This window comes from Asterias rubens, chromosome 16, assembly GCF_902459465.1.
Source record: "Asterias rubens chromosome 16, eAstRub1.3, whole genome shotgun sequence".
NCBI classification, from domain to species: Eukaryota; Metazoa; Echinodermata; class Asteroidea; order Forcipulatida; family Asteriidae; genus Asterias; species Asterias rubens.
The window spans coordinates 6,211,904-6,221,418 of NC_047077.1; the positions used below are offsets into that span (position 1 = coordinate 6,211,904).

Consider the following 9,515-nt stretch of genomic DNA (forward strand, 5'->3'; position numbering starts at 1 on the left):
TGTTTTGAGTCAAAGTTGGTCAAAAAAAGTTCACTTGTAGTCATTTTGTTAGTTGACTTTGTGTCCAAATTGCAGCCCCATGAAAAGCAAGGGGGAAATTAGTGGCCACTGCAAAACTTGTTTCTCCGACCAGCACATCAGCATCTGGATAGAAGTCGTCATCATCTGTCGAATTAGGATCCCATTAGAACAAGCGTTGACATCTCCTGGCACCACCAGTGCGGCTTGGTTGCAAGACAACAATCGGTGAAATCTTTGGCCCTTGAGGGCACCAGTTCATTTAAGCAAGCAACAACTACCTTCTGCTCACCACTTGCGTTTAAAACACAGCGCAAAATTGCGTCTAGCTCGCTTATATTTTGTGAGACATTACAACATTGAAGTAGAAACTAGTTGTACATCTAATTGAATTTCACTGAACAGAGAACATATCAACCATTGCACTTAAAGGCTTTAGGTCGTCACAAGTTCCAGGTGGCCGAGGGGGTCCACCGACAGGCACAGGTGTTTGCACGACTCTGCTTTTTTTTTGGCCAAAATTTTCAATAAAAAATTGGACATGACTCTCCTTGTAACTCGTGTTTTATTTCCATCAATCCTACCCCCCCCCCCAAATTAAATATTGAGGGCCCACCTTATCCCGGTGGGACCCTCAGGCTGTCATTTTTACCCACAATACAGTTGGGTGCGTATATAAGTCGCTTTTAGCAAGTCATTTTGCGCAAGGAAACTCATATATAAGTAATACACACCCAATTTATTGCATTGTGGGAAAACATGGCGGCCAAGTAGACGAGTCAAATAATGAGACAACAGTTCCGAACTCAGACAAATCAACTAATGGTTGACTTGCCCATAAACAGCATAAGCATTTATTCTTGTACATATAAAATAACACTCACAATTTAATAAAGACACCAGGCAAAATTTGATAAATCTGCAAGGCTATAGCCTTGTTGCACTTTTGGGCAAAATTTGAGCAAAATAAAGCCTTGTTGAATTTTCAGGCAAAATTTAATAAAATACGCAAGGCTATAGCCTTGTTGCACTTTTGGGCAAAATTTGAGCAAAATAAAGCCTATAAAGGCTATAACCTTGTTGATTTTTCGAGCAAGATTTGAGCAAAATAAAGCCTTGTTGAATTTTCAGGCAAAATTTGATAAAGACGCAAGCCTTGTTGCCCTTCAGGGCAAGATTTGAGCAAAACAAAGCCTTGTTGAATTTTCAGGCAAAATTTGATAAAAACGCAAGGCTATATATAGCCTTGTTGCACTTTTGGGCAAAATAAAGCTTTGTTGAATTTTCAGGCAAAACTTGATAAATACGCAAGCCTTGTTGCCCTTCAGGGCAAGATTTGAGCAAAACAACCTTGTTGAATTTTCAGGCAAAGTTTGATAAAATTTATACGCAAGGCTATAGCCTTGTTGCACTTTTGGGCAAAAAATTGTGCAAAACAAAGCCTTGTTGATTTTTCGAGCAAAATTTGAGCAGAATAAAGCCTTGTTGCACTTTTGGGAAAAATTTGAGCAAAATAAAGCCTTGTTGCATTTTCAGGCAAAATTGGATAAATAAGCAAGGCTATAGCCTTGTTGCACTTTTGGGCAAAAATTGAGCAAAACAAAGCCTTGTTGAATTTTCTGGCAAAATTTGATAAAAACGCAAGGCTATATATAGCCTTGTTGCACTTTTGGGCAAAATAAAGCTTTGTTGAATTTTCATGCAAAGTTTGATAAATACACAAGGCTATAACCTTGTTGATTTTTCGAGCAAGATTTGAGCAAAACAAAGCCTTGTTGCATTTTCAGGCAAAATTGGATAAATACGCAAGGCTATATAGCCTTGTTGCACTTTTGGGCAAAAATTGAGCAAAACAAAGCCTTGTTGAATTTTCAGGCAAAATTTAATAAAAAATGCAAGGCTATAGCCTTGTTGCACTTTTGGGAAAAATTTGAGCAAAATAAAGCCTTGTTGCATTTTCAGGCAAAATTGGATAAATAAGCAAGGCTTATATATAGCCTTGTTGCACTTTTGGGCAAAATGTGAGCAAAACAAAGCCTTGTTGAATTTTCAGGCAAAATTTGATAAAAACGCAAGGCTATATAGCCTTGTTGCACTTTTGGGCAAAAATTGAGCAAAACAAAGCCTTGTTGAATTTTCTGGCAAAATTTGATAAAAACGCAAGGCTATATATAGCCTTGTTGCACTTTTGGGCAAAATAAAGCTTTGTTGAATTTTCATGCAAAGTTCGATAAATACGCAAGGCTATAACCTTGTTGATTTTTCGAGCAAGATTTGAGCAAAACAAAGCCTTGTTGAATTTTCAGGCAAAACTTGATAAATACGCAAGCCTTGTTGCCCTTCAGGGCAAAAATTGAGCAAAATGAAGCCATGTTGAATTTTCAGGCTAAACATGGATAAATAATATGCAATGCTATATAGCCTTGTTGATTTTTTCGAGCAAGATTTGAGCAAAATAAAGCCTTGTTGAATTTTCAGGCAAAATTTGATAAATACGCAAGGCTATAGCCTTGTTGCACTTTTGGGCATAATTTGAGCAAAATTGAGCAAAATTTGATAAATACGTAAGGTAGCCTTCGGCAAAATTCGAGCAAAATTTTAAAATACGCAAGGCTAAAGCTTTGTTGAAATTTTGGGCAACACTGTGCAAAAACTTGAGCAAAAAAGGATAAATTCGCAATGCTTTTTGTTAAATACGCCATGTTGCATTTTTGGGCAGATAAATTCAATATTTACCAAGCGTTATTTTATATACCGTAGCCTTGTTGAAATTTCAAGCAAAATTTGATAACAAATTTGGTACAAACATCAGTTGTGTTCATGTTCATGTTCATATGTTGAAAATTCCAAGGCTGCAACAGGTGTCAGCGCTCCATTCAGCGAAGCTTGAAGCTTGAATCTTCCTGGGTTCTTTCATTCAGGCCTGGCTTCATTCATTCAGGCCTTGCTTACGAACTGACACTGTTGACTTAGATGCTGCTTCATGGATGACATGGTTCCTTGGGAGATGCAGTTGATTCATATGTAAAAGAAAAGAAGATATTCAATTATTCTTGAATAAGTCTTGTTTTAATAATCTGATTGAACAGAGTAAGATTCTAGCGGAATCTTGTAGTTAAGTACACCATTGCAAGCATTATATTTCAGTTTCAAATTTGGCCTATTCATCCTTGTAAGGTTTGTTCAATTAGCAGGGCTACCAACGTGCGGGTCCCAGGATACCAAGCTAGCACTAAGCTAATCAATCACAAGAACCAAAAGCTTAAAAACCACAGGCATGCACCTAAGGTGATACACTTTGTTTTACCCATAACAGTGGGGCAGAAAAGTAGCAGTTAAACAATTCACCCCTTTTTGCCTTATCCCCCAGTTCCAGAACTTTTGTTGTCCGTTTGTTATGTGTGGCAGACAAGAGACGCTGCCACAATAGTTTCTCGTTGTATTTGGCAAAATAGACATGATAGTATCCTGGGATACCTACATTATACCCTGGCAGATTATTTATTGGCCGTGGCTAACGGCCGAGGTTCTGCAATTCATGGTCAGTGCCTTAATTTTCTCACAAGACAGCAACAAGTCCAAGTATAAGAACCTTTTGTTGTCTTTCCTATTGTCAAGTTAAGGTTTTATTGGGCAGTTATAGTTTCGTAGGCAATCCCTTGATTAAGCAAGATATTTTGGGTTGAATACTGACTTAAAGAGGTTTTCATTGATACAGACATTGATACAGACACCCCCCCCTAAAAAAAAAAGAAATCATAATAATAAATAAATAAAAAACATTAATAATAAAAAAATAATAAAAAAACAATCAGGACTACTGTTGTATCAAGACTAGCAGCACCATGCTGCATCAAACAGCCCATTTTGTGGGTGTATTGTTTATAAATCAGACCTCGCTTTTATAACAAAGGCCAACAAAAATAATTGTTGTAAATTAGTAATTACCTTTTGAGTTATAGGCCTACCTCATATTCAGATAATTATGAGCTTGTTACTGGTGCTCTCTTGACATCTTCATGACTGTGGCTGACAAACACTACAAAGAAAACAAAATAAATTTGCATCTAAAATTACAAAAATTACAAGGGGTAGGTCCAGCAGTTTTCTCAAGTTTGGACCTAAAATTGAAAGTCAGCAGTTTTGTTGAATTTGGGCCTAAAATCGAGGGGAAAAAATCAGTCCAGCAGTTTTATCGAAATTGGGCCTAACATTGAAAAAATCACAAGGGGCAGATGTAAGTCCAGCAGTTTTATCGAATTTTGGCCTTAAATCGAAAAAAATCACAAGGGGTAAGTCCTGCAGTTTTATCAAATTTGGGCCTAAAATCGTAAAAATGACAAGGGGTAAGGCCTGCAGTTTTATCAAATTTAAGCCTAAAATAAAAAAAATCACAAGGGGTAAGTCCTGCAGTTTGATCAAATTCGGGCCTAAAAACGAAAACATCACAAGGGGTAAGTCCTGCAGTTTGATCAAATTCGGGCCTAAAATCGAAAAAATCACAAGGGGTAAGTCCAGCGAGTTTGATTAAATTTGGGCCTAAAATTAAAAACATCACAAAAAAAATCACAAGGGGGTAAGTCCAGCAGTTTTATCGAATTTTGGCCTTAAATCGAAAAAAATCACAAGGGGTAAGTCCAGCGAGTTTGATTAAATTTGGGCCTAAAATTAAAAACATCACAAAAAAAAATCACAAGGGGGTAAGTCCTGCAGTTTTATCAAATTTGGGCCTAAAATTGTAAAAATTACAAGGGGTAAGTCCTGCAGTTTGATCAAATTCGGGCCTAAAATCGAAAAAATCACAAGGGGCAAGTCCTGAAGTTTTATCAAATTTGGGCCTAAAATTGTAAAAATCAAAAGGGGTTGGTCCAGCAGTTTTATCAAATTTGGGCCTAAAATCGAAAAAATCACCAGGGGTACGTCCAGCAGTTTGATCAAACTTTGGCCTAAAATCGAAAAAATCACAAGGGGTACGTCCTACAGTTTTATCAAATTTGGGCCTAAAATTGAAAAAATCACAAGGGGTAAGTCCAGCATTTTTATCGAATTTTGGCCTTAAATCGAAAAAAATCACAAGGGGTAAGTCCAGCGAGTTTGATTAAATTTGGGCCTAAAATTAAAAACATCACAAAAAAAATCACAAGGGGGTAAGTCCAGCAGTTTTATCGAATTTTGGCCTTAAATCGAAAAAAATCACAAGGGGTAAGTCCAGCGAGTTTGATTAAATTTGGGCCTAAAATTAAAAACATCACAAAAAAAATCACAAGGGGGTAAGTCCTGCAGTTTTATCAAATTTGGGCCTAAAATTGTAAAAATTACAAGGGGTAAGTCCTGCAGTTTGATCAAATTCGGGCCTAAAATCGAAAAAATCACAAGGGGTAAGTCCTGCAGTTTTATCAAATTTGGGCCTAAAATTGTAAAAATTACAAGGGGTAAGTCCTGCAGTTTGATCAAATTCGAGCCTAAAATCGAAAAAATCACAAGGGGCAAGTCCTGAAGTTTTATCAAATTTGGGCCTAAAATTGTAAAAATCAAAAGGGGTTGGTCCAGCAGTTTTATCAAATTTGGGCCTAAAATCGAAAAAATCACAAGGGGTACGTCCAGCAGTTTGATCAAACTTTGGCCTAAAATCGAAAAAATCACAAGGGGTACGTCCTACAGTTTTATCAAATTTGGGCCTAAAATTAAAAAAATCACAAGGGGGTATCAAATTTGGGGAAACATTCCGTATGGCGCCACCACTTTTTCATTCGATATGAAATAGTATAGCATCTAATTTACCTCAATGAGATATCCCTTTTTGTAAAAATAAGTGAAAAGGTGGTGGCGCCATACGGAAAGTTATCCGAATTTTGGCCTAAAATTGAAAAAATCACAAGGGGTAAGTTCTGCAGTTTTATCAAATTTGGGCCTAAAATTTAAAAAAAGCACAAGGGCTAAGTCTAACAGTTTTTTCAAATTTGGGCCTAAAATCGTAAAAATCACAAGGGGTAAGTCGAGCAGTTTTATCGAATTTGGGCCTAAAATAAAATAAAAATCACAAGGGGGTAAGTCCAGCCCTTTTATCGAATTTGGGCCTAAAATTGAAAAAAATCACAGGGGGTAAATCCAGCAGTTTTGGCAAATATGGGCCTAACAAAAGCAAAAAACACAAGGGGGTAAGTTTTGGGCCTAAAATTGAAAAAAATCACAAGGGGCAAGTCCAGCCGTTTTATGGAATTTTGGCCTAGTTTTCTTGAATTTGGGCATAAACTTGAAAAAAATCACAAGTGGGGGGAGGGGGGGGGGGGGGGAGTCCAACAGTTTTATTGAATTTGGGCCTAAAATTGAAAAAAAATCTCAAGCTGAGTAAGTTCAGAAGTTTAATATGCCATGCCCCTCTGGTAATTGCCTTGCTCATAGGGTGCCCTTTACCAAGGAAAAATGCCTTTGTCCTATTAAAAACAAAGCATACATTGCAAGATGATAAGCCAAATTTAGGTAGATGCATTTAATCTGGGCGCTAGTTCATTTGATGTGGAGCTCCATTTGCAAACACATCCGTCAAAGGACAACAAAAACAATTGTTTAGAATTATGAATGTACCTTCTTAGTATTAGGCCTACATCTTATTCAGATCATTGTGAGCTCGTTACTGGTGATCTCTTGACATCTTCATGATGGTGGCGGACAATCACTACAAAGAAAAACATTTAAAAGGACAAAAATAAGTTTGCATCTAAAATAAAAATAAAATGCAAGGGCAGTCCAGCAGTTTTAATTGAATATGGGCCTAATATCTAAAAAATCACAAGGGGTAAGTCCAGCAGTTTTATCGGATTTGAGTCTCAAATTGAAAAACTCAAAAGGGGGTAATTCCAGCAGTTTTATCAAAATTAGGCCAAAAATAAAATAAAAATATCAGGGAGCAAGTAGGGCAGGTTTTTCATACTTGAGCCATTAATTATTTGAGGCTTAGTAAAATACATTGCATTGTAAGCCTTTTTAGCTAGATGCATTTAATCTGGGCGCTAGTTCTTTTGATGTGGAGCTCCATTTGCAATCACATCCTTCAAAGGCCAACAAAAACTGTTGTTAAGAATTATAAATGTACCTTCTTAGTTATAGGCCTACATCTTATTCAGATCATTATGAGCTTTGTTAATGGTGATCTCTTGACATCTTCATGTGATGGCGGACAGACAAACTACACAGAAAAACATTTTAAAGGACAAAATAAGTTTGCATCTAAAATAAAAAAAATCACAAGGATTAGGCTCAGCAGTTGTAGCCAATTTGGGCCCAAAATGTAAAAAGATCAAAAGGGGTAAGCGAAGCAGTAAAATAAATCGCAAGGGGTAAGTCCAGCAGTTTTAGCCAGTTGGGCATAAAAATACAAATTTGTTGTTGTAGACAAGTTTAAAAGAAAATCATAAGTACGGGCTTAAAAATGAATAAATCGCCAGTGGCAAGTCCAGCAATTTTAGCCAATTTGAGCAGAAAAATAAAAAACACTGCAAGGGGTAAGTACAGCAGTTTAAGCCAATTTTGGCATTAAAAAAAATCGCAAATCTGCCAGATTGAGTTTCATTCTCCTTCAGTTTCTAGATAGATCATGTGATGTGGTTGTAGGGATTCTATGGCGTGCCAATATGGGGGAAAACAATTAAATTTTATGTTAAAATTAAAAGAAAAATTGTTTTTTGATTGTGGACTGTAATAAATTTTGATAAACGTAATATATAATTCATTTTATCGTGTAAGCGATGACATTCTTTATACATATTTCTCCCTGTTGGTGTTAGCTCTCATGAGTCTGGGGGAGACTTGGTATTCAGTCTAGGTTTTTCCCTATTGCTTGCATTAACATGATGGTGTGTTGTGTGTGTGTGTGTTGTTATGTATGGTTGTGTTGGGTATTCAGCAACCAATGGGAGCGTTGCTTACAAAGGTTTGTGTTGGTTTGGTTTACATGGTTGGCCAATAAGGATTGGTCTTGCAATTGATTGGCTGAAAGTTTGGCAGGAGCATAATTATTGTCACTTTGTCACAGCTTAATAGTGGAGTAGGCTAATGTTTAGTCTGTAGTGCAAGTGTAATGTGTCCAAGTAAGTATTGTCTACATTTGACTGATTTGTCTTTTATCTCCTGAAACCAAACATTGCTGGTCTGAATCTCCGGATTCTAATCTAGTACTTAGAATAGTAGTAGGCTAGTATAGTAGCCATATCAATAGCATGTCTTAGGACCACAATGTAATTAAATTTGTTAAATTTTTTAATATAAATTTATTGAGATTTTGATATATTTTGCCCGCCATACTAGCTTCTGAATATTCAATAAAATACCAACCAATAAAAGTAATAAAAACATGACATCGCTCTCCAGTCGCGCATGCATTAGCACTGAAAATGGCGGACTATCCCTTCGCAATGTAAACCCAAAACTTTCAACACACGATTAAGTGCAAGTGTAATTGTAAACAAGTTTGGATAGATGATTAAATAAAAAAGAAATCAATTAGGTTTTGATTGTGGACAATTTTCCTACTATCCTGTAGAAAACCCATAACACCAGTCAACATCATCATTATCACAATCAAGTAACTCACCATTACGCTTTTATGGTAGTCGTGTCATTGGAAATCCCGTAAAATCTTCAATTTGTTGGACACTAAAGTACCATCTTTCGAGACGTGTTGACGCCGTCCATTTTGTCTTTGAATAGAGCTGTGCATTGTGGTGGAGTCACGTGATCATCGATTTCAGAACAGTTGTTTTCATTGGTCAGTCTTTTATCGGAAGTTTCAATAGGCCTACCCCAATACAAATTAATAAAGTAAAACAATCAAGTTTTGTTTTATTTTATAAAAATATATGGCACAACGTAAATAAACAATAGAGTAAGATGATCAATTGGAAATGCCTTTGAGTTTTTTTTGCAGAATTAGAAGGTAGCTTATCGCATTATATGTCACTTTATTTTGGTCTTAAAATCTCAAATTATGGCCTGATTTTTTTTTCTGAAAGAAGGGATTTGTGTTTCTCTCCGAGGTTGACACTAAAAAAAAACCACCAAAACGAACAAACCTTTCATTCAACCACTCATTATGACAGCAATTTCGTAAACCATGATTTGTATGCTTCAATTTTTGGTTGTTTATATAAACAATGATTTGTAAACCATGATTTCGATGCTTCAATCATGGTTTACAAACCATATTTTTTAATGCCTCAATTTTCATGGTTTATAAACCATTATACATGTAGATATTTATTGCATGTTCATGGTTTGTATACCATAATGTTCGATTTATTATGGTATTTTTACCCATCCACCCATTGGGGGGGGGGGGGATATTCTTAATTTTCGTCTAAATAAAGCCAGGAATTTACGTTTATGTAGTTTGTGATTTGTTTTATTACAAATTTATCATCATAAAGTATACATCTGGTCTACGCTACTGTAACAAAATACTGTGATCTTTCAAAGAATTTGATAAACAAAAGCAATAATTG

At 36.1% G+C, this 9,515-nt stretch overlaps 1 long non-coding RNA gene across 3 annotated transcripts; it reads right to left on the bottom strand.

The window, feature by feature from the left end:
* Window positions 1–2,142: 2,142 nt before the first annotated feature.
* LOC117301053 lies at window positions 2,143–8,698 on the bottom strand. Of its 3 annotated transcripts, none has more exons than XR_004520256.1 (5): window positions 8,609–8,698; window positions 7,112–7,204; window positions 6,604–6,694; window positions 3,987–4,057; window positions 2,143–3,017 (listed from the first exon to the last, which is right to left on the bottom strand). It is a non-coding gene; the product is annotated as an uncharacterized LOC117301053 (long non-coding RNA). The 3 variants fall into 3 exon arrangements; XR_004520257.1 differs by having other exon boundaries at window positions 3,967–4,057; XR_004520258.1 differs by lacking the exon at window positions 7,112–7,204.
* Between the last annotated feature and the right edge of the window lie 817 nt (window positions 8,699–9,515).